The following is a 26,296-nucleotide window of genomic DNA, read 5'->3' as shown; positions in this document are numbered from 1 at the left end:
CAGCAGTAGTCAAAAAAAACAAGTGGAATGTTTGGAATCTTTAAGAAAGGGATAGAAAATATATTGCGTCCATATAAATCCATGGTACACCCACATCTTGAATACTGCGTGCAGACTTGGTCACCCCTTCTCAAAAAGATATATTGGAAAAGGTTCAGTACAGGACAACAAAAATTATTAGGGGTATGGAATGGCTGCCATTTGAGGAAAGATTAATAAGACTAGAAGTTTTCAGCTTGGAAAAGAGAAGATGAGAGAGATCTCTCTCTGATAGAGATCTATAAAATCATGACTGATGTGGAGAAAGTAATCAAGGAAGTGTTATTTACTCCTTCTCATAACACAAGAACTAGGGGTCACCAAATAAAAGTAATAGGCAGCAGGTTTAAAACAAACAACGAAAGTATTTTTTCACACCACGCACAGTCAAACTCTGAAACTCCTTGCCAGAGGATGTTGTGAAGGCCAAGACTATAACAGGGTTCAAAAAAGAGCTAGCTAAATTCATGGAGGATAGGTCCATCAATGGCTATTAGCCAGGATGGGCAGGGATGGTGTCCCTAGCCTTTGTTTGCCAGAAGCTGAGAATGGGCAACAGGGAATGGATCACTTAATGTTTACCTGTTCCGTTTGTTCCTTCTGGGACACCTGGCATTGGCCACTGTAGGAAGACAGTATAGTGGGCTAGATGGACCTCTGGTCTGACCCAGTATGGCCATTCTTATGTTCCTTATTATATTCTGCCCAAAAACTCATTTCTGTCGTTACTTATGAGAACTGATTTTTTTTTTAATAAAATCTAATTTAAGTCATCAAGGCATGCATTTGTCTTAATGAGGAACCATGTTATCTTTTAATATTGCCCTTCTTCCTTTCTTCTTCCCTCTTTTTCTTATCTATAAACCTCACTACCTGTTTCATGTGTTTAGATTGTAAATTGCTAGGCACTGTACAGAGTAGTAGGGACTGTCTACTTTTCTGTGTTTGTACAATGCTTAGCACAACGGGGCCTCATTCTTGGTTGATCCTTAAGTTCTACTATAATAAACATGATTAATAATAAAAAAGTTCTTCAGAGAAAGGTCTTGTTTATTTCTTTCTTATTTCTTTGAAGCAGAAAGTGCAGTTTTGACTGCTCAATAATAAACAACTGTAGTGATATATGAACAAAGAGAAGATAATTAAAATGAATTTGGGAACCTTAAATGAAAATTTCCTGATTCTCATGGGCTGGATTCTCATATATTACTTTGTAGTTGGAATTTCCTTTTGCATTACATGTCATAAGTGCCTTCCTTTGAATCACCTGACATTTGATAATCGGAGGTAGGATCTAGACAGGGTTCTGTGTCTTCCACATTTGTATTTGCCACAAAATTCATCCTTTGGTGCAGAATTATGCTTCATAATTCAGGTTTTAAAACGTTGGCCTGATCCTGCACCACTAACGTTAATGGGAGTTTTACTATTGATTTCAATAGGAGCAGGATCAGAGCCTATATGGTAGCCCTTGTTGTGAAGAAAACCTTGAAAATGTGGCCGGTATGTAATTGATGCAGAGTTATCCTCTTAAGTTTGCAGGCAGTCTGAAGCAGTAGCTGTCTAAGAGATGTGAAGTATCCCATTCACCTTAATGGAGTGTTACCTCTGAACCGAAAGAGGAGTTTAAACGTCAGCGTTTTTTCTTATTTTATTACTGATTGTTTAACAGAAATATCCATTTGATGTGCTTATCTCAAATTCCAAACTGGCTCCCGTGCCTCCTTTGATGCTAAAATTTCAGCTGCCCCATACTTATCTGTCAAAACATCAAGTTTTGTCCCTAATAACTTCTACAGTACGAGTACAAAAATCTGCAGCATACGGAAAATGGAAAATACAAGATGGCATAAAATTGAATTTAATATCCAAATAACTGAGGCTGCTGTATTGATTATACTATTTTAATATTTAATAAAAAAATATACTTCAAAATATAAATGAAGCTGCCACAGAATTTGCAGTCTGCTACACCAGAATCCAGGGATCAGGGCCCAGAACTTATATCATGTTTTCTGTGGAGTATATGGGGCCTTGGATATAGAATTAGACTGCTGCTGTGTTTCCATGCCAGAATTCCTGTGATCCTAAAACAAGGGCTTGCATATTAAGCTGAGTCAGTTTTTTTTCCTTTTGTAAAAAGAACATGAAAAATTACGTTGTGTGAGAATATTATCTGTTAAATATTTAAGCTGTAGTAACCTAATAGGGAAATCAAGACTTCTAACATGTTTCAGTTTATACCAACCAATGGAAAAGTTTGTATTAGCCAGTTTAGGAATGTATCAAAAAAAGCTGGATCAAAATTATTGTTATAAATCAATTTAAAGACAGTTTGAGTAGGTAATTGGGCAGGTGCTTCTGGAAGCAACTGTGAAGACATGGCCTGTGCAGATCAGACAGCAGCGCAGGAATGTGGATGAATTTTAGGATTTTCTGGACATTAAGGTTTCCCCTTATGTCAGACTTGGTACTGTCAGGATTTTGTTGGATATGGGTACTGGAAATTACTGAAATGGACTCTGTCAAATCTTACTTAAAGCAAAGTTCATAGAGTGCCTCCCCCCACCCCGATGGAGTTTAATTCTGTGTCTTCTCCTGCTCAGTCTGACGGTGAATGAATGTGAGAGAAGAAACTTGTCTCAGCAGTGACCCCTTTCATCGACCATGTATGGGTAAAGCTGTTCAACTCTCTGCTCCTCCCTCTGAGAAAGCTGAGCAGAATGTGTTCTGCTGAAGCTGTCGTTCCACTTTCTGCTTTCTATATTTGTACAGCAACAGCACATTAGCTAGCTTGGTGGTGTGGCTGGTTTTGTGCATGCTCGGCATTTGCTGATCAGAATTGTGAGCCAGAGCTTGCATCTGTGTCCTTGTGTCCATCCATCTTTCTGTTTCTGGGGAGGACTGATTTCCACATGAAAGATGATCTGTTTGTGGGGGTTTTCTTTTAAGTTTCAATCCATGAAAGTTGTGAATCTAGGACTGGGAGTGGAGATGGATATACAGCTCTCTCTAGGAAAGAGCGCAGTGGGCGGGTAATCACACTAGAACAGCAATGCTGCAAACCCCAAAAAGAGGGCTGCTCCTCTCTAGGGGGCTTTGATGGCCCTGCCTTGAGAACTGGTATTGGACTCTGCCCCAGAGGAGTTGCTCTCACTCTGACTGCCCTGAGGATTAGTGAAAGGTAGATACTCTATCTGACAAGCTGCATGCTTTCTTTGCCACTTGTGGTTAACCAGGATTAATAAGGGAATAGATCCTGCCCTGCCTTTTTTTGGTTTGAGGCGGTGAGTGCAGGTCATGTTGGAGGTTGGGCCTTCATGGAATATCTTATTAGGAAGAGCTAGAAACTTAACTCTGTTCTCTCTGATTACACATTTGTATGAACCTTGCACTATGACCCTATTTACACCAGGAACATTTTTAAAAATTGTCTTATGTTTAATACAAGTTCAGCTGTACTGGGGTTGCAGATGTTTAGCCTAGTGTAGACTGGCTGCCAGCTGCGGACACTGTTGTAAACACAGTGTTGATAAAACTTGCTCTGAGCAGGGTTAATGAAATGATGCTGAAAACGGTGGAAACTGCACGAACCATTAGCACTGGTGTGATCTTTTGAAAAATTTTCCTCAGGATAGACAAGGCTAAAGGTCTTGATGTTGACCACGTACAGCTCCTACTCACTTCAGCTGGAGCTATGGATGTTCTGCACCTCTGGAAATCAGGCCCTAAGTCTCTGGGATTTTGGTTACTAATACTTTCTGCTGATTGTAAAAGTAAGTAAAAGGAAAGTAAAAGGAAAGGTATTCACTCCAATCTTCCTTGAGTGCTCTAGGGACCTGGTCTGAGTTGACTTCTTTCCTAGTGTTGCATCATGTTTCCAATGTTAGCAATGAGCAGAGTCGGACCTGTCACCTCCCAGAGGAAACTAGCAAGTTATGGGGCTAAATGGGGGCCTGCAGTCTCCACATGTGTGTCTGTAGACATATTTGGGATCAGAAGAGCAGAAGTTGACAGATCTGTGTGACAGAGGAACATTTCACTCTAGGACTGTCTAATTAACAAGTAGCTATATGTTGTGTGGCTGATTTCAGAGTGGTGTTGGTTTTGTAATGTAGAAACATGCTGACAGTTGTTCCTCCTTCATCTGGTAGCCCTGTGACATTCACTGCATATGTGGCTTCTGGAGTTTCAAACCCTCCTGCTTGCAAGTCCATGCAGAATACCGAAGATACTGCCACATCCTCTCAGTGCTCTCTGCCTCTCCTCATTCCTACCTGTCCATTCTGTGTCCCCCTACAGCATTTCCTCTGTGTGCACCAGCAAGAGCAGAGTAGCAGAGATTAAATTGGAACAAATCTTAGTTTAAAATGCTAATTAAAAGTAAAATTGGGTCATTACTCAATGCAACTTGCTTGTCCCAGGTACTTCATGGTTACTCCACTCCTCCCTGGCCTTTGGAATGCTTCCTGGTACCCTCCCTGCCAATAGCACCCCTATTGAGAGAGTAGGAATAAGCAATATGAGATGGTTCTTGGAAGGCATATATATATGAGAATATGGCAAAGAGTGCTGACAGAATTCTCATTGACCAGTCCACTCTGTGGCAGGAGTCAGAATATATGGGTAGCATGTTGCGGAGATTACATATGTTCATCTGGTACATTGAAGCCAATGAGCATGATACATCCTGGCCATAAAATGGCAGGAGGAGATTAGGTGGAACCTGCCATCTTTTACACAGTTTAATAATGACAGAACATCACTCCAACTTCCCTTTCTTGGAAAGCTGGTGCATTTTTCAGTGCAGTAATATCTGCCTGGCTGCTATATCCTGATGGCTGACAGGGAGCCCCTTGGGGCTATGCCTATTCCTGTTGGCTCAAGGGAGCCATACCACATAACATAATGCTGTAGGAATTGGTGGTCAGAAAATCCTACTTGAAAAATACTGTAAGCTTGAGTAGTCCTAAGGGAGAAGGCCCACAAATCCATGTTATACCCACAAAAAAGGTTTTCATGCCTTCTTTATAGGGATTGGCACACCAAAGCAGTATTGGAGATGAGGAGGAATCTAATCTAGCCTATCATTCTTTAAAATAATTCTTGTAAAAGTTCTAGGAGACATCTTATTTCTGATTTTATTCTGGCTACAGTTATCCTCCTAAAATTAAGGAACTCCAATTTTTCCCTGCATATTGATAAAAAGGGTAATAGTAAACAACAATGTATTGGATTGATCGGAAGTGTGTTGGGGTATTGCAGAGATAGAAGTTAGGTCCAGTTTTATTCAATATCTTCATTAACGATTTAGAAGGGAAGGTAGACAACATGTTAATATCATTCACAAATGTAGCTGATTTACTATTACAGATGACACACGCCAGAAAGACAAAAGTAGGTTAAATATGAGCAGGAAAATAATTAGATTCAAGATGGAGGATGCAAGATTAATCCAGCACACACAAATGAAGGCTGCAAGGATTCAGATGAGAAAATATTAAAGGAACCAAATAAATATAGGTTGGCCAATGGTGGGGTCCTGATTGTTTGTTTGTAAATTTTAAAAAGAGAGCCCAGGGACAATGAGGAATTGTCCAAGAGGTATAACTAGCAATAGTGGAATGAATCTGAGCAAAGAATAACAAAAAGATGAACATCAGAGAGAGCACTCTGACAGTGAGGTTTATTACAGTGTGGAATATTTCCTCTAGGGAAATAGTGGAAGCTTCACCTCTTGGGATGTTTTAAAACTAAACAGGGTAAATTCAGGGAGAATGGACTGTAGATAATATAGCTATGAACTCTGATACTCCTAGCTTATTTCTGTCATTACTTCCCCATCCTCTTCAGTCTCATCTTTTATTGAGCACTGACCTCCCTCATTCTCTGGGGTAAAGCCCCCAAAAGTTGAATGAGAGACACTGGGGACTAATGTGTGATACCTGCAGTCTTACTTTGAATTTAACCTCCATGTAGGGCAATATGCAATGACAAACTGTCTTTTCAAAATGTATAATTGTGTACATGGTCTAATGTGTGATGCAACTATGCTGACAGTTCTGGGAAAAGAGGTGAGCTCTGCTGCTGACATGGGAGTAGCGAGAGAAGGGTTATGGCAAGTGAATCACCACACCTAGATTCTTGACCCCAGGAGACAGGATATATGGGGTCTCCTAGAATCCTACAAGAGGTGTAAGAGGATTTTGTAGCTGTTTTTTTGGTTCCTCATTAAGATGTTCAGCCGATAGTTTATATTGTTTTGACATGAAGTTTGTTCATTCTCCTCTTATTAACAGTGGAATACAGCTAATGTTACACTATGCCCTGCAGGAAGAGTGAATGGAAAGAATAGAAGGAGAAAACGATAAGTGAGGAGTGACTGAAAACTTGTGCATGAAACTGCAAATGAGTGCTGAATATCTCTAGTGCTTGGCAAAGTGCATGGGCAGTCTCTGAACCATGACAGCAGTTGAATGCAAAGACACTGCGTCACTACAAAAAGAAAAGATGAAGTGAGCTGTAGCTCACGAAAACTTATACTCAGATAAATTTGTTAGTCTCTAAGACGCCACAAGTACTCCTTTTCTTTTTGCGGATACAGACTAACACGGCTGCTACTCTGAAATGGGTCACCACAGTAAACAATCATCCACCTTTGCTTCTCTGAATCCCCCTCCATGAATGTCTTGAATCAGGTGACAGACTCAGACCCAGCACAGCAGGGAAATCTGGCAGGGCATTAGAGAATCATGAAGAGAATGTAAAAGTGCCCTGACACAGCTGTCAGTGAACATTAATCACAGCAGGAAAGCTTGACTAGAGGGGATGTTTGGCAGGCCCAGAGCTGGCCGGGGTGGTGTTTGTGGATGAAAGGCAGCTTAAATCAACAAAGACCGAAAGGTTTTTTTCTCTATACTCAGTAGATGACTTTCTTGCCAAATCACGTTTCTTCAAACAAGAATAAGTCTATGCTGGGGATGACGCTAAAGCCAAGGTGGTTCTGGGTGAAATGTAGCATTTGTATGTGTTACATCTTCCTACACCCTTAATCTTTTTTTCCTCTGTTTAGGTTACAAATTCTTGGGCCATGGGTCTTCTATGTTTGTACAAGTGCTTAGCGCACTTTGGACATTATATAAATAATTGTTGAGTGAGGGGAAAAAAAGATAGAAAAACAGGAGTGCCAAGAAGCCCACGGGGAAAAATTACAGTTTAATAACATGAAAAAATCCTCCTTTGCTGCAGTGCCAATGATGGGGTTTTAACTGCACAAAAGTCAGGAAATTCCGAAGTTGTTTTTCCCACAGGAGCACCAGAGGTATGGTGCTGCCTAATAGGCAGAAATGCACTAAGAAACGGATTTGGCTTTGTAGGCAGTCTTAATCAGCATTCACTCCTTTCAGTATGACTACAATTCTCTACTAATGTAAATGGGTGAAACTCCATCCAAGTCAAAGAAGCTGCATCCATTTACAACAGCAAAAAATATGATTTTATGCAGCTTAAGAAAATTCAAACCATTGGGGATGTTTTGCTTTTCTTTATTGGCAGATGTGGAAGAAGCATTCTCTGCAGCATATCATCCATAGTGAGTATTTACCCAGTACAACAGGTCAAGTAAGAGAACGTAAAGGAACATCAGGAAAGAAATCTTATTGAGTTGTGCCTCCTTAGAAATAAAGCATAAATAAAGTTATATGTAGGAGAATCGGAATGTGTCTGATTTAAGTGCTTTAAAGTTCTTGAGAAAATAAAGGATGAATCTGGCCAAAAAAACCCTGAAGCTCTCATTCTCTAAATTTATGCTGAGCCGTTTTTAAAAAAAAATCAAATAAAAAAAAAATCCATGTTTGGCTCTTCATTCTCTCTAAACTGTTGGTTTTTAAAATGAGATACATCTGCAGGAGTTAAAAATAGGTATGTTTTGTCTGCAAAACACATCCCAAGCTTTGCAGAAAGACTGTTCTGCTGCTGTCTAGCAAATAGTTGCATGTGATGATTTTTTTTTATTTCTTTTCTTAAAAAAAAAAAAAAAAAAAAGCCCTAGGAAGTTCTTTTCAAAAGCTATTAATAGAATGTTTAAGGCTGCAGAATAAAACATTTGAATCAGGGAATGCCAAAGTTATCTCACACACAACCTTAACTGTGTCCCTTTATGTGCATGCATTACTGAAGTCTTTAATTACATGATCTCGTGCTATTTCCATCCAGCCCCCCTTTATCTTCCCCGAGGGTAATTTGCTATAGTTTGCTTGGTATACAGTGAGGGCCTCAGCCATGGCTCATTGAACTCAATGGAAAGATTCCCATTAACTTTGCTTGGCTGCAGATTAGACTTTGAATGAGGCATGGATCCTGTACACATATGTCTTGTATTGGGCCAAATTCTGTTGGCACTACTAAGATGTGTGTGTATATATACAGTAAATTCAGATTTATATTAGGGCTGTAAAACAATTAAAAAAAATTAATCACAATTGCGCAATTAAAATAAATACTTGCGTGATTGATTGTGCTGTTAAACAATAATAGAATACAGTTCCAATATTTTTGGATATTTTCTACATTTTCAATTGTATTGATTTCAATTACAACACAATACAATGTGTACAGTGCTCACTTTATATTATTTTTGTTTACAAATATTTGCACTGTAAAAAACAATAAATAGTATTTAATTCACCTAATACAAGTACTTTAGTGCAGTATCTTTATCATGGAAGTTGATCTTACAAATGTAGAATTATGTAGAAAAAAATAACTGCACTCAAAAACAATACAATGTAAAACTTTAGAGCCTGGAAGTCCACTCAGTCTGTCGTCTTGTTTAGCCAATCGCTCAGACAAACAAGTTTCTTTACATTTATGGGAGATAATGCTGCCTGCTTATTACTTACAATGTCACCTGAAAGTGAGAACTGGCATTTGCATGGCACTTTTGTAGCCGGCATTGCAAGGCATTTATGTGCCAGATATGCTAAACATTTGTCTGCCCTTTCATGCTTCAGCCACCATTCCAGAGGATGTGCTACCATGCTGATGATGCTCGTTAAAAAAAATTAGTTAATTAAATTTGTGACTGAACTCCTTAGAGGAGAACTGTACGTCTCCTGCTCTCGCATGCTGCCATATATTTCATGTTATAGCAGTCTTGGATGATGACCCAGCACATGTTTGTTTTAAGAACACTTTAACTGCAGATTTGACAAAATGCAAAGAAGGTATCAATGTGAGATTTCTAAAGATAGCTACATCATTGACCCAAGGTTTAAGAATCTGAAGTGCCTTCCAAAATCTGAGAGGGAGGAGATGTGCGACATGGTTTCAGAAGAGTTAAAAGAACAACACTCCGATGCAGAAACTACAGAACCCGAACCACCAAAAAAGAAAATCAACCTTCTACTGGTGGCAACTGACTCAGATAATGAAAATGAATGTGCATCGGTCCGCATCGCTTTGGATCATTATCGAGCAGAACCAGTCATCAGCATGAACACGTACTCTGGAATGGTGGCTTTGCATTGTTTTGTTTTTGAGTGCAGTTATGTAACCAAAAAAAAATAAAATTTACCTTTTTATAAGATGCACTTTCATGATAACGAGATTGGACTATGGTACTTGTATGAAGTGAATTGAAAAATACTATTTCTTTTGTTTATCATTTTTACAGTGCAAATAGTTGCAATAAAAATAATATAAAGTGAGCACTGTACACTTTGTATTCAGTGTTGTAATTAAAATCAATATATTTGAAAATGTAGAAAACATCCAAAAATATTTAATACATTTCAGTTGGTATTCTATTGTTTACCAGTGTGATTAATCACGATTAATTTTTTTCAGTTAATTGCATAAGTTAACTGCGATTAATCGACAGCCCTAATTTATACTGTTTTAACTAAGAATATTTGGGCCCCTAACATATATCTGTCTAAATTAGTTTGTGGTCCTGTTTTAACTCAAGTTAATTGATTGCCAATTAGTTAGTTAGCCAATATGATTATAAATGCTAATTAATAAACATTTGTTACTGGAACAAACAGAAATAAGTCAAGTCTAAATATAAACCCCTAGTCAGGGAGGTTAGATGCATTAAATGGGTAGGGGTACACTCACTGGGCAGGGGCCGTCTTCTGTAGGGATGCCAGTGTGTTAATATGACTCAAGACTTGTCTGTTCTCTGGGGACTGTAGCAGTGTAGCTGTGATACTGTAGCTATGGCAGCATTATTCTGTAGTGTAGACAGCCTACACTGAGGAAAGGAGTTTTTCCATTGGTGTAGGAGCACCCCTCCTTAAGCAACAGCAGTTCAGTTGATGGAACATTCTTCTGTTGACATATCTTCATCTATACTTGGGGTTAGATCAGCATAGCTATGTCGCCCAGGGGTATGGCCTTTGAGTAAGGTAGCTATATCAAACTAAATTTTAACTGTAGACCAGGCCTGAGAATTTGGAAAATGTGACTAGTGTGCCACTTAGAGATATTGATAAAGCAGCTGTTCTTAACTCATGTTCTGAGGGCCAAGGCCTTGAGCCACTCCTTTCAGTAGTAGCAGCAATTTTATCTAACTAGTGTTCCATTAGACGCAACAGTCTGTTCATCTGCAGTCATATCTTTTTGCACTCCTGCATCCTTCCATGAAATATGCAGTGGTATAGTCTTCATTCCTCTTCATGGGAAAAGTGGACAGTAATAGAATTCCCCCACGTACACAGTAGGGGAGGTTGGAAACAGAATCTACACCCAAATGCACACCCTTGCAGGGGGAAGGCGGCAGCAGCAGAATTTTTCTCATTGCGAAAAGAGATGTGGTGAAATATGTCCCTGTGGTGATGCTATTTGACAGTGAAGCTTAAGCAAAAACATGAGTCACAGGGATCTAGATAACACAAAGAATCGTGGAATCTGAGCACTGTGACAAATGTGTACTTTATCTACACTGGGAATTTCAGACACTGATGGCCAGCCACCTGTTTAACTGCACTGGTCCAAACCCCTTGTCTAGATACAGTAAGCCATTGTAAGGGGCTTGTCTACACATAGAGCTATTCAAGGATAGCTATTCCAGAAAAATATTTGGAATAAGAGTGCCTTTTTCTGAATTAACTTAATCCACTTTGGAATTCTGGAGTAAAAGTGTCCACACGGAAGTTATTCCAGAATAGCAATTCTGCTTTATATTCACACTTTGCCCTATTCTGGGATAATTTCCTTGTGTTGGCAAGCCTTCAGCCACAATTTGTACCTGTGTAATTCACCACTGCTCGACACCAGAGTAAACTCTACAGATGCAAGTTGCAGCTTATGTTTTCCTGTCTCTAGTAGGTGTTTTTACCCATGCAGCTATAACAGTGGTTGGCCACCAAAGACTGATAATGGGGTAAATCCTCAGTGAACACAAGACGATTCCCTGCCAGTTGTACAGAATTTGATACCCCATGCACACTTGAATAGAGGAGAAGTGGCACCTGTCAGGAGGAGTGCATTACCAGAGCATAGGAAGCAGAGTTCTAGTTTCCTTTGAGAAGGGAGAGAGTTGTAAGGCCTATCTGGTGCATAAATTTACATAAAATGGACTGTATAGTTAGGTTCTAAATGTGGTTAAAACAAGCCATATTGAGACTTTTTTTTATCAAATGACAAATGCTTCCTGAAGGAAAGTTTCCCCAGGTCTCTGAGGTGGTTGTATCAGATTTGTTTGTTACTCTTGGAGCCTTCACTGTTCTACATACCTGAATAGTAGAAAAAGAGAGTTTTCATCAGTGATGCCCACATGTGTCATGGTTCCCCTGACTAGTGGAGTGTTTGTAACTTACACAAAATGTTAATACTGATACTCAAGAGATCACATGCTTGTATCTGGCATGAGAAGAGACATATCTGAAACCTCTGAGAAGTTATAATATCATGTCCTGCAACATTTGTAAGCACAATGAGTTGCTTATTTCAGACCTTACTAAAACTAAGAAGCACAAACTTATACCTTTGGACTCATGACACCTCTGCAGGGCTTATAAATGTCTGTCACTCTGGGTTAAAAAACAAAACAAAAAAGGTTGCCAGTTCTGAAAAGGTACAAACATTTTCTGTAAAAGATGGTGAGTACCTCATACTGATTTCTGTTGTTAGAAATTCACTTTACTATCTCCAGTCCTACGCCTGTGTAGGGTGACTGCAGCTTACTTGATGATTCATGGTATCTTTTCTTGTAGCTCCAGAGCACCCAGTGTCTATTTTTATTCTTGTCTTTTAGAGTGAAGACTAGAACTTCTAGAGGAAGGAGCATAGCTACAGGTATGAACCAAATACAGGTCCTCTCTCAGTTGCTTATTGGACCTTTCTCTTAGATGCCTTTTTAGAGCAAGGTTTCTATTGCCTTTAGTAAAGTGAGTGTTCATTTTCCCTTACAAAGAGCAGTGCCCCCGAACCTTAGGGTATGTCTATGCTACTCGCTGGATCGGCAGGCAGCGATCGATCCAGCGGGGGTCGATTTATCGCTTCTAGTCTAGACACGATAAATTGAGCCCCGAGCGTTCTCCTGTCGACTCCTGTACTCCACCACCACGAGAGGCGCAGGTGGAGTTGACGGGGGACTGGCAGCAGTCAACTCACTGCAGTGAAAACACTGGGGTGAGTAGGTCTAATTACGTCGACTTCAGCTAAGTTATTCACGTAGCTGAAGTTGCATAACTTGGATCAATCCCCCCATCCCCCAATGTAGACCAGGGCTTAGGCTTTTGGCAGTTTGCTATGTGCATGCTGTGGTAGGGGCGGGCAGAACCAACTTGTTTAGGACTGTGAGTACCAAGTGAGCAGCAACCTTGTGTGCAGCTTGGGGTTTAATGATCTTAGAGAAATAACTGGTAAGAAGGAAAATGTTGCTGCTTTATAATATGAAGATCTGTTGAGATTTGTTCTATTCCTTGTCAAGTTTGTGAAGCCCTGAAACTGATCCTCTAGTAAAACAACTTCCCTTTTTGACAAATTGGGTGAGAATGGATGGTCATGGGGATATGATACAGTCTGAAGATTGAATAGAGCCAAACCTGAATAGTTTTACAGAGAGTAAATCCTTCCACTCTGACTCCAGCTACCTAAATGTCTAAGGCTGGTTTACACTGGGAACTTACATCAGGATAGCTACATTTCTAAGGGGTGTGAAAAATCCACACCCCTGGGAGACCTAATCCCCAGTGTAGACCGCTATAGTTAGACAGAAGAGTTCTTCCATTGACCTAGATACCACCTCTCAGGGAGGTCAATTACCTACACCAGGGGTGGGCAAACTGCGGGCTGCTTTTATCCAGCCCGGGAGCTCCGGCTGGGGGAGCAGGACTCGGGGCTTGCCACGCTCCGGCAGGGAGATCAGGGCCGCGCTCCGCCCGGCGCTCCCACTGGGGGGAGCGGGACCAGTGGGTTTGTCGTGCTCCAGCAGGGAGAGCGGGGCTGGAGGCTTGCTGCGTTCCGGCCGGGGTAGCAGGGCCAGGGGCTTCCAGCGCTCCGCCTGGCGCTCCTGCCCGGGGGGCAGGACCAGGGGGTTTGCTGCTCTTCACCCGGGGCTCCGAAGAAGTGGGACTGGGGGCTTGCTGCGCTTTGCCCAGTGCTCCTCAGTGATGAGCAGTTCATTTTGAGCACCATCTTTGGGGAAGATTCTTCACGCAAAATGCCACATTCTGCTGGTCTGACCTCACCACCCCTACGCAGCAATGTGCCAAATCCCCGCTTGGTTTCCGATGGCCCCCCCTCGAGAGCCTCGAGTGGAGGGAATCCGCCCAGGGCTGTAGCTGCTCCCCTCTGGGTTCCTCCGCACATGGCACAGCTGCCTTGGTGTCACACTGCCAGCAGGGTCGAAGATCTCCCTTTTGATGGAGACAAGCTGTTCACCGCTACAACCAATGAGGTCCTTCACTCCATGAAGGATTCCCATGCCACGCTCTGATCCTTAGGCATCCAAACACCTACCTCAAAGAAGGGACAATATAGATATCAGCCATACCAACGATCACGTTACCATACCTTTGTGCAACATCCACCTTTAAGACAATATGATACGCAACAACGACATAGGCCCAGGAACCAACGACATTGCCCTCGGCAAACAACGCAACAACGCAAACCCTCCTAACCCAAATAAACAAATTTGAAGTCTTAGTTGAGGGTATAGGAAAACCTCGCACCCTCTCCAGCACCAGCGCCAACACCAACCAACCATTTTTTTGGACATTGTTTGCGTCCGTTCCTGGCCAACTGGCAAACCATCATTACGGACAGATGGGTCCTGGAAATTATCAGATTGGGTTATGCCATCCCCTTCCTCTCCTTATCTCCCACTCACCCTCCCTCCCTGTCCCTCTTCAGGGACCCCTCTCATGAACAATTGCTCTGTCAGGAGGTACAACATCTCCTATATCTCGGAGCAATAGAGGAGATGCCCCCCTTAACACACAGGGAAAGGGTTTTACTCCCACTACTACTTGACGGAAAAGAAAAGCGGTGGTTGGTGCCCTATCCTCAATCTTCAACATTTGAACAAGTTCGTCAAGAAACAGAAATTCTGGATGGTTACTCTCCCAATGATAATTCCAACGCTGGAGCAGGAGATTGGTTTTCAACCCTCGACCTCCAAGATGCATATTTCCATGTCTCTATCCACCTTGTCCATCGACGTTTCCTCAGGTTTGCTGTGGGAGCGCAACACTACCAATACGGGGTCCTCCCTTTTGGCCTTTCCATCATCTATCTTCTCCAAGGTGCTAGAAGTTGTAATAGCACATCTCCGGAAAAAAGGAATCCTCATGTTTCCTTACCTGGACGATTGTCTCCTCAAGTCTCCCACTCAGTTAGAAGTGAGCCATGCAACTCTTGCAACCCTTCACTGCTTCTGCACCTTGGGCCTGCAAATAAACAAAAACAAATCTACCTTACAACCTATCCAACAAATCAACTTCATTGGCGCCCACCTCGATTCCACTACTGGTCTTGCATCTCTCCCCCAGGACAGATTCCACACAATGAGCATCCTTATTATTCAGATACGTGCCAGCCCACAGACTATAGTCTGAGACTCCCTACAAGTCTTGGGACATATGGCTGCTTGCACATTTGTGGTTGCAAATCCTTGCCTGTACATGCGATGCCTTCAAGGTTGGCTAGGCACGGTATAGAAACCAAACAAGCACAGGCTAAACAGGTTACTAATTATGCCCCAGAAAGTCAAGGATTCACTCCTGTAGTGGACCTCTCCTATCAACCTCTGCACCGGGATTCCCTTCCGACGAGATCCCCCTTCAATTACCATCACCACAGATGCATCACCCATCACAGGATGGGGAGCACACATCGGCCACCTCACCACTCAGGGTCTCTGGGCCACTTCCGAAACCAGGCTTCTCATAAATTTGTTAGAGCTCCGGGCCGTACGCAATGCCTGCCTCCATTTCCTTCCCATCATACAAAACTGCCAAATTTGAATCATGACTGACAACATCGTGTGTATGTTTTATGTCAGCAGACGGGGGAGCCCGATCACACTCCCTTTGCACAGAGGTGGTAAAACTTTGGAACTGGTGCCTTCAACACAACATCCATATCTCCGCGTCATACCTGCCAGGTTCTCCAGAATACCACCGTAGACAACCTCAGTCAATCGTTCTTCTTACAGCATGAGTGGGAACTCAACACCACCATTCTTTCCAACATTTTCCAGACCTGGGTTTATCCCCAACTGGATCTATTCGCTACAGCAACAAACAAAAAATGCCCGACATTCTGCTCCAGAGCAGGCCTGGGGAAACACTCATGGAGGGACGCCTTTATGCTCCCTTGGACCGAGACTCTCATGTTCGCGTTCCCAGCAATGCCTCTATTGCACAGAGTAATTCAGAAGATTCAAACAGACAGAGCCAACATCATTCTCATAGCCACAGTGTGGCCCAGACAACTGGGGTAAACAGTGAGGTGGCAAAGTTTGCAGACCATACTAAACTGCTCAAGATAGTTAAGACCAAAGCATACTGTGAAGAACTTCAAAAAGATCTCACAAAACTAAGTGATTGGGCAACAAAATGGCAAATTAAATTTAATGTAGATAAATGTAAAGTAATGCACACTGGAAAAAATAACCCCAACTATACATACAATATAATGAGGGCTAATTTAGCTACAACAAATCAAGAGAAAGATCTTGAAATCATCGTGGATAGTTCTCTGAAGACATCCACGCAGTGCGTAGCAGCAGTCAAAAAAGCAAACGGGATGTTAGGAATCATTAAAAAAAAGGTATAGAGAATAAGACGGAGAATATTGCCCTCATATAAATCCATGGTATGCTCACATCTTGAATACTGTGTATAGATGTGGTCCCCTCATCTCAAAAAAGATATCCTGGCATTGGAAAAGGTTCAGAAAAGGGCAACTAAAATGATTGGGGGTTTGGAATGGGTCCCATATGAGGAGAGAGTAAAGAGGCTAGGACTTTTCAGCTTGGAAAAGAGGAGACAAAGCAGGGATATGATAGAGGTATATAAAATCATGAGTGGTGTGGAGAAAGTGAATAAGGAAAAGTTATTTACTTGTTCCCATAATGTAAGAACTAGGGGCCACCAAATGAAATTAATGGGTAGCAGGTTTAAAACAAATAAAAGGAAGTTGTTCTTCACACAGCGCACAGTCAACCTGTGGAACTCCTTGCCTGAGGAGGTTGTGAAGGCTAGGACTATAACAGGGTTTAAAAGAACTAATGGCTATTAGCCAGGATAGATAAGGAACTGTGTCCCTAACCTCTGTTTGTCAGAGGGTGGAGATGGATGGCAGGAGAGAGATCACTTGATCATTACCTGTTAGGTTCACTCCCTCTGGGGTACCTGGCATTGGCTACTGGGCTGGATAGACCTTTGGTGTGACCCAGTATGGCCATTCTTATGTTCTTATGTGGTACCCCTTTCTCCTGCGCATGTCAGTCAAGCCTCCCATTCCCCTTTCACCACTCAGCAACCTCCTATCACAGTGTGGGGGGCAACTCTTTCACCCCGAAGTACAACGTCTCCACCTGAGGGCCTGGCTGATCAATGGTTCTCTAACGCGACGTTAACCAACTACGCACTGTCTTGCTACACAGCAGAACACACAACACGTGCACTACCTACCTGGATAAATGGAAACTGTTTACATCTTAGTGCGCTGGCAAACAGACCTCGCCAGTTTGTGCTTCACTCCCACTGATACTGGACTACCTGCTACACCTTAAAACATCTGGCCTCTCTACAAGCTCACTCAAGGTCCACTTTGCGACAATCACCGCCTTTCACCAAAAGATTCCTAAAGGGCATCCAGATGTTATACTCAGATGTGAAACCGCCTGCTGCACCTTGGGATTTACACCTAGTCCTCAAAGCCCTGATGGATAAACCCTTTGAACCAATGGCTACCTGCTCCCTTCTCCACCTATCTATGAAGACCGCCTTCCTCATAGCAATCATGTCTGCCAGATGAGTAGGAGAAATGGGGACGCTTATGGCGGACCCTCTGTATAACACGTTCTTCCGCGATAAGGTCACACTCCGTACGCATCCAAGGTTCTTACCTAAGATACACTCTTCCTTTCACCTCAATGAACCTATACACCTTCCAACATTTTTCCAAAACCTCACACTAACACCTCTGAAACAACAGTGCACACTCTTGATGTTCGCAGAGCATTATCCTTTTACCTGGATAGAACAAAAACGTTTAGGAAAACCCCCAGACTTTCTGTCTCTACTACTCAGCGCTCACAAGGAAATGCTATCTCTACACAGAGACTTTCCAAATGGATTGCTGACTGCATACGCCTTTGTTACCAACTCAGGCAAATACAACCTCGTATGTCAATTAGATTAGAACACGCTCTACCAGAGCTGTCTCCACCTCCCCGGCCTTCCTCCGTAATGTTTCACTGTCTGACATATGCAAGGCAGCTACCTGGGCATTGAACCTTACCTTCGCTAATCGCTACTCTCTTATCCACACTGCAGCATCTGACACCAGGTTGGGTAAAGCTATCTTGTCTACAGCCTTCTTCCCTCATCTGAATTCCCAACGATGGGATACTGCTTTTCAGTCACCTGAAGTGGAGCACCCACAGGGACATCTCTCTCTCTCTCTCTCTCTCAGAAGGAGAAGAAGAGTTGTTACTCACCCTGTGCACTAACTGACATTCTTTGAGATGAGTGTCCCTGTGGGTGCTCCACTACACCCCCCCTCTACTTTGGAATTTGTAACACACGCTGTTGTAGGGAAGGAGCTGAGAAGCCCGGGTTGTGCACGCACTATTAGAACACTGTCAGCTCAAGAGGCAGGCACAGTGCGTGCACAGGTGTAAGGGTACTGCTGTAGAAATCTCGTATCGAAGGCGCTGGGACACACCTTGACCTGAAGTGGAGCACACACAGGGACACTCATCTCAAAGAACGTCAATTACTGCACAGGGTGAGTAACTTTCTCTTCCCAGTGGCTAGCAGCTCAGCCAGGCGCCTTGGTTGCAAGGCTTTTTTGAGGGAAATTCCAGACTTGATTTCAGATTTCTGACTAACAGTTTGGCTTAATATTCCCAGCTGTGTCCCAGGGCTGCATTTGCCTTTTGAGGAGATTTCCACCTCAGCTGTGCTTCCCCTGGTGCAGTGTTTGCAGCAGCTGGTGCCCCTGCAGGCTTCAGGGAGAGAATTAGACCAATAAGAGCCAGAGTCAAAAGGAAAGGTCTGTGTCACCTGTTTCATCCCCTTATTGAGTGTCGTGTTGGGGACCTCTGTGGGCAGAGTGCAACTCTTCCAATCAGCCCAGTCTGGGTGAAGTTGCCTTGGCACCCTTTCCCCAGGCAAGATTTGGAAAACTGTCTCTGGGGACAAGCATCTTGCCCCCCTCCCTTCCCCCCCGAGGGGGTGAAGCTAGAAGGGCAGTGCACCAGATGGAGAATCCCACTTATGTTCCTATAGCCCACACCAGCAGCCACACTCCTTTTCTTTTTGTGACTCCTGATTGTGGAGCTCAGCCATCTCCTCCTTTGCCTTCCCTCACGCTATGGACACAGCATGGATGACAAAGCAAACATCAGAGAATAAAGTAGCTCTTAGACCTAGCTCCCTTCCCCACTACCTTTCTAACAGGATACTTACTTATATCCCAGGCTGGAGTGGCAGATCAGTGAAGAAATGACCAGGCCATGAACATGTACGGATTGCTTTGGGCATGGAAACACAACAGTGATTTCTTTATTTTTATATAAAACATGTTGTTTAGTTTTTTATATACAACAAAAGTATGAACTCTTTCAACAAAGTACTGTGAAATTAGGTTTAGGATTTCTGTAGCTGTCCTAATCAAGCTGGAGCTGCATATCCCTCCTCAGGCTCCCAGGAAAGATGTAGTAAATGAATGGGGGTTTCCTGCTGCACTAGAAAGACTGGGAAAGTATCAGGCTGTCATCACCAGCTCCTGCTGTGTATAGCCATGCCCTAATTATTGGGCTGTCATTCCCAGCTGCTGATATAGGGCACCACGCCCTAGTGTTCAGGATTATTGTTCCCAGCTTCTGCCACAGATTATCTCATCATCACCACTCTTCTCCCCTTCTCCCCCCAGTCACTAGCAATGGAGTGATGAGAGGGAGGAAAAACCCAGATGTGGAATAACAAGCAGGCAGTAAAGAGCCTCCTGCTCCACCATCTGTTTTTGTTTTGTTTTTTGTAGTCCCACTGGTCTCTATCCTGTAAAGCCAGAAGATTTCTTGGTGTGCACGAGTCCAAATTCAATCTGATGTCACTACCGAAAGTAAATGTGGCTATATGCTGTAGTGGTTATGGACTCTGTGTTTCCAGCCAAGGGAGATTTTTATTTAGAGTGGCCTTCTCACTAAACAGGTCCTACAAAGCCAACATAGTCCAGTCAGGCATCACCTCAGCCCCCTCCTTGGGGCATGGAAACTTACTGGTGGCATCAGACTAGCCGACAAGAAAATCACAAATTGTTATCTATCACCCTCAATGCCTCTGCGTGCTTTCATAAGCAATGCTAACATGGGTGAACAGTATTGCAAACATGGTCCCTCTTAACTTACAAATCCATGGCCTTAAGAGCATCTCCTTGATAAAGACAGTGTAATACAAATCTGTTTCATGCAGCTATATGGGGCTTTGGTCCTCAGGAACAGATGCTCAGGCAAATCAGTTCCCAGCTATCTTAATGATATACTGTGAAACTATGGGAAGCAGAGTCATCAGAAAAGTGCTTCTGCCAGACACTATAGAAAGGAATAAGTTGAAACAGTCCCTGAAGTACATTAGAAAAAATTGTCACTTTACATTTTGGTAGCTAGAGCAAGTGCAGATTGTGAGGTCGGTAGCTGCTGTCAATTGCCTCAGAACTATCCACATGATTCCTTGTCAGCCCTGTCTGGGTTAGGTGCTCAGTTGGTGCCAGGCTCTTTGCATTTGGGAGCAAATGTAACTTTCATCAGAATTAAGTTATTGGATGTTGCCCAGATGGGGTACTCAATAGAGCTGGTCAAGAATCACAGGAACAGCATTATTCCATTTCCAGTCTCAAGTAACCCCTGGAAGGTCGTGACATGAATTAAACTATCATCTGCTTCACTTTAGAGCATTACAACCAGCTCACCATCTTATTTCTAGCCTCAGAGAATCAGGAACAAATAGAACAGTGTTCCATCTGAATAAGTTTCCAAAGGAGGTTTTATCTTTTCGTTCCCATTTTACCATCTCACGGAAAGTTTTTCCTTATTGCGTATGGATGATAGCTTTTTTTCCCCCAACTTGCTCTGATGAGTGCTCCCAGGGTCTCTTCTCAGGATCAGATTTTTTTTGAAGGGATCCACCCATTAGTGAATGAGAGAGAGTGATTCTTATGTCAGATGCCAGGTGGGGTAATGGAGAGGATTCATTCAGCTCCCCTCTCTAGAGACCAGAAAAAAGATAGCACAGAAACCACCAGCTGGAACACAGTGAATCAATGAGGGGCTCTGAACACTGTTCTTTCTGGAGATAACAGATTCCTCTGGTAATTAAAGAGACAAAGTGGGTGAGGTAGTATCTATTGTTGGGCCAACAACTGTTGAGACAAGCTTTCGAGCTACATAGAGCTTTTTTTCAGGTCTGGGAAAGATACTCTAAGGGTTTGTTTGTGCTTACAGTGGTACAGCTGCACCACTTAGTGAAGACGCTACCCATGCCAACAGGAGTAGGTACTCCACCTTCCCAAGACATGGTAGCTATGTTGCCAGGAGAAGCCCTCCTATTGACATAGCATGGTCTACTCTGGGAAGCCCTGACACCACCCCCCACGCACACGCTTTCCAGTTGCAGCCCCAGCCTCCCTGTGGCTGACGTCTATAACATCTTGTTCAGAGTTACGAACAACCTCCATTCCCGAGGTGTTTGTAACTCTGGTTCTACTGTAGCGGCTTTGTTCTCTAATTGTATATAGTTAATTAGCACCTCTAGTATAGTTAGACTTAGTGCGTGTGAGTTGTTTGTTTTCCCTGGTGTTGCCCTCACCAAGGTTTAAATATTGACCATCATTTGGGATGGGGGACAAGCTCAAGCTAATGATCTCCACACACGCTTGCTATGTTTAGGTGAAGCCCAAATCAAGGAATGGTGTTTGATTTGCAGGTTGTTCATGAAACGGACATAAGTGCCAAGGGATCTTAGTCTGCTCAAACAGACCACGCGGCCTGCTTCAGCCCTCGTCAGATCAGAGGTTACCCCTCAGGTGCTGAGAGTGCTGTCGCTTCACATCCTGGAGCTGGCACCTCTCCCAAGAGATGGAGGAGTCGTTCCCTGTCAAGTGCGCCGAGGAAAAGGTCATACAAGACTGACCAAGGCACTCCAGGTCCCATTGGGTTTTATCTCCCTCCCCTAGAAGAAACGTGGATCCTCAAATGATGAATGCTGGTGCGCAGGATGGAGCAAGTCCTGTCAACTGCTCCCCAGCAACGTGCAGAGAGGTCAGAGGCCCCAGGCCCCGTACTGTTGACTCCGGTTGCAGCTGAGAAGCATCTGTCGAGTCTTGTAACAACGAAGGTGATGCCGGCACTGGCTGCTTTTTGTGCCAGCAGCATATCAGACATCAGTGGACCTCCTCTGTGTTTCTGTCCCAACTTCTCCCTTGGTACAGGACTTCGCCAGGGCTGTGTCCTTTATTGCCCGATTGGCTGGCTAAGCCACTGTACTTATGGGTCTGTTGGTGCTGCACCTCAATGCTTCCTTTACACGCTCAATGGAAATGGGGCCTGGGCCAGCCCTAGCACAAGGGACCTCCTTGGCACTGGAAACTTTGGTATCCCTGCGGCTGGCACCATTAATGTTGCCACGGTGGCAGTCACTGCCTTCCACTTCAGCACCGTCAGTTACTTCAGTACTGATATCGACTTTGGGGTCGACACTGCTTCCAGCACAGGAAGTGACTGAGGCATACTCGGTGCCAGCAGTACTGTTTCCACTGCCAGTGCTAAGTTCCTCCTCGCTCTGGGCTATGGACACGTCAGACCAGCTGTTCGCACCCTTAGGACTGGCCCCACTGCTATCCCACCAAGCCCAGTACCCCTCAGTGTCCAGGGCAGGATCTTCCTCTTCCTGCTCCCCATTGGCTGAGCGAATGCCATTCATGGAACTCTATGGGTACCCGAATTGACGCTTGTCTTGTGGTCAGGATGGAGGCCCATGGGCTGGTGCCTACTGGCCACCACTTCCCTATCCATATGGAATCCATGGGACGTGCCTCAGTTGCAGAGGTCTTGCTCCTCATCCCACTCCAGGCAGAGATTGCCAGCCCGCTCTGTTGTGGTGATCTGTAACTTGAAGTCTTTAAACAATGATTTGAGGTCTTCAGTAACTCAGCCAGTGGTTAGGGGTCTATTTCAGGAGTGGGTGATGTTCTGTGTCCTGCAAAGTGCAGGAGGTCAGACTAGATGATCATGATGATCCCTTGTGACCTTAAAGTCTATGAGAGTCGGCCAACCCGGGCCTGTCAGCCCTCAAGCAGGATTTAATGAATGAATCCTCTCCATTATGGGTAAGACCCATTCTCATCCTTTGGGTCCTCAACAAATATATCAAGTATATGAGTTTCTGCATAGTCATCCTATCAATTATTCTTCCCACATTGTCTCAGAACAACTGGCTTGCTTCCCTGGATCTTCAGGATACCTACTTTCATGTGGCAATTTTGCTTTAGCACAGAAAATTCCTTCATTTTATCTTGGTGGAGCACAATTTCCAGTATAAAGTGCTTCCCTTCAGCCTCTCATTTGCTCCTTAGGTTTTTACCAAATGCATGGCCATTGTCACAGCATATCTCAGAAAGAAAGGAATCCATATCTTCTCCTGTCTGGATGACTGTTTAATGAGAGTCAGATCCAGAGAAGAAATTTCTCAAATCAACACTGCTGCGCTTGCTTGACCATCTGGGTCTCATCCTAAACACTGGGAAGTCAATTTTGGTTCCCACTTAAAAAATACAGTTCCTGGGGGGGACCCTACTAGTCTCCGAGTTCAAGAGCATTTCTGTCTACCGACCGTTTTCAGATGATTCGCTACCTCTGCCATAGTCTGCAGTGTCGGCCTTCCACGAGAGTTCCGATGTGCTTGAGGCTCTTGGAGCAAATGTCCACTTGCATGCAGGTGGTCCAATTCGCAAGGTTTGCTCCCTTCAAATGTTGCTTAAGACAGTTTACCGTCTGACTCTTTGCTCCTTGGGTCGATGGGTCCATCTTCCTCCACTGAGCCGCCTCCTACACAATTCTCCAAAGACAAGGTGACTTTACGACCATACCCAGAATTTTTGTTTAAAGTGTTCTCTGTTTCATTTGAACCAGGCAATATACTTATCTGTATTCTTTCCTAAGCTGCATGTGTCTGGGAGCTTGAGTTGCTCTTACTGCATCAAAACTTCAGCCCCTATCTTACTCTCTCTTACTGTCTCAGGCCTGGTCTACACTAAAAAATTAGTGTAGTGTAAAAATAACCCAGGCATGTGAAAAATCAACACCCCCGAATGACGTAGGTAAGCTGTCCTAACCCCCATTGTAGACAACACTGTGTATACAACATCACCTCTTTGGGAGGTGGATTACCTATGCTGATGGGAGGACCCCTTCTGTTGGCGTAGGCAGTGTTTACAGTGAAGCGCTACAGTGGTGCAGCTGCAGTAGTGTTTCAAATGTAGACAAGCCCTCAGTGAACACTGTTGGAGATGTTCCTGCTGCATTAGTGACCTCTGGCAAAGTGTCATGGGAAATTGTACTGTTTAATGGTGTAAGTTGAAGCGTTAAAAGTGTTAGCACAGGTCTGTCGAAACTAAAGTGTCGTAACTGCATGGTTTGCATTGCTCTATTAAGAAGTGGCTTTGTGCGCCTGGGGGTCTGTGAGGCTGGCAAATGAATACCTTTCTAGAGAGAGATACAAAGATACAAAGGATTTCAGTAGGATAAGAGAGCAAACAAATTATAAAAACTGGTTGGAATAATGTGTGATTTTGTAAGTTACCATAAAATTAACTGGTTCTGTGTTACATTTGGGACAATTTGGAGAAACAGTTTAATGAGTTACTCCTTTTCAGAATAGTTTGTATGGTTGTTTTGATGCCTGCAAGGAAGGAGGAAACTTGAGACTTGTTGCTCTCAATCCTGCCCAGAAGATCTTTTAGACATTATCGGGGAAGAAAGAAAAACCTCTTTAACATTTTTAAATTCTTATAAAAACATAACTTAGATTGGGCTATTTAAAGGATGATTATCAGAAAATGGACGTTTGTAATTATCCAATTTAAAAATATGGTGTCCCTTTAATTTTTTTTTTTTTTTAAGGTAAACCTACCTAAAAACCACAAGTCAAAAAGTGAACATTTAGGCCACAGTCTCATTTTAAAGCTTAGATCTGGATCTAAGGTGTGTTTCTTTTGAATAGAGTTTTGGTTCTCAATGTAAGTCTCACACAGCAGGTTGCTATGTGCTTTGTCAATGTCTGGGGGTTAACTGGAGCAGACACCTGGTTCTCTAGGCCAGGGATTCTCAACCTTTTTCTTTCTGCCCCCCGTCCTCCCCCCAGCCCACAAACATGCTATAAAAGTTCCATGACCCACTTGTGCCATAAGAACTGTTTTTCTGCATATCCAGTAGATTAAAAGCTAGGGCCAGCATTAGGGGTAGGAAGCAGACAATTGTCCAGGGTCCCATGCCACAGGAGGCCACATGAAGCTAAGTTGCTTAGGCTTCAACTTCAGCCCCAAGTGGTGGGGCTTGGGCTTTTGCTTTCTGCCCTGGGCCCCAGTGAGTCTCACATGGGCCCCTCACTGGTTTATTTTGGCAGACCCCCTGAAATCTGCTCGGGAACCCCCAGGGGGCTCTGGACCCCTGGTTGAGAGCCGCTGTTCTAGGCTTCCTTCAGTCAAGTAAACTAGAATGGAGACAGCTTTATGTGTAAATATAACTACGTTATACAGAGTAGTACTCTGTCAGATTTTTGGCTTGGACTATAGGTTTGTTGGTACTAGGCTAGAGACTAGTTCCTTAGTTGTATTTTAACAGGAGACAAAAAATATAAAATGTTGTGGTATTGGTTCTGGTCCTGAAATTGTTTTTCCAGAAATTATCAAGACTGTTGAAAGTTAGCTTTTGTCCTAGCTTTGTAGTTGAATTAAGAACTGCAGGTTCCTTTAACAGGGATAAAAGGCAGTACACTGCAGGCCTGTTCTGATGGTGGGTTTCTGGGCCAGTAGCTTGTGTTCTGTGTTGCAGTTTACATAGTTGAAGAGTGTCTGGAAAATAATGGCTGTGGAGGGGCCTGCATTATTGCACAGGATTACCTAAGGAATTCAGGTGTCCTTTCCTGTTTTATTTCCTGTCAACACAGAGCTTCATTCAGATGAAATACTAGGGACCAGTGAATCCTGAGAATTAGCAGTGCCTCTGTTGGATTCTAGGAAGCATCATTTTTCTGGACTCAGGATCCAGGGGTACGTTATGTGGAGTAAAACTCACCCATGATAAATGTGAGGTAGCTTGCCAAACATTGCCTCTCTATGATTCTCTTCTCCTGAAGCATTCAGAGTGAATCTGCAAGCTTCAAAGTTACCACAAATCCCCTTTAGCTATATCACTATCCAACATTCAGTAGCTAAAATAATAATCTTTGTCTCCTCCTGTGCTTAAACTGCCAACACTTTCACTAGCTACATCTCTTTTCCATAAAAAGAACAGGAG

At 43.3% G+C, this 26,296-nt stretch overlaps 1 protein-coding gene across 11 annotated transcripts in view; it reads left to right on the top strand.

Moving 5' to 3' along the window:
* Nucleotides 1-26,296, top strand: part of CELF1 (CUGBP Elav-like family member 1) — a 103,931-nt gene that overhangs the window by 11,419 nt on the left and 66,216 nt on the right. For 4 of the 11 annotated variants that reach the window (XM_038407730.2, XM_043516306.1, XM_043516304.1 and 1 more), the window contains exon 2: nucleotides 12,299-12,339. The exons of 6 other annotated variants lie outside the window; for them this stretch is intronic. The gene's annotated coding sequence lies outside the window, so the exon portion shown is untranslated. Of the gene's footprint in view, nucleotides 1-2,689; nucleotides 2,709-12,298; nucleotides 12,340-26,296 lie in introns of those variants that run through there. One more of the 11 variants, XM_043516308.1, reaches the window with a different exon arrangement.

The sequence above is a fragment of the Dermochelys coriacea genome, chromosome 6 (assembly GCF_009764565.3).
Source record: "Dermochelys coriacea isolate rDerCor1 chromosome 6, rDerCor1.pri.v4, whole genome shotgun sequence".
NCBI lineage: Eukaryota > Metazoa > Chordata > Testudines > Dermochelyidae > Dermochelys > Dermochelys coriacea.
Note: the sequence above shows the minus strand (reverse complement) of the source record. Positions and strands in the feature narration are given on the sequence as shown.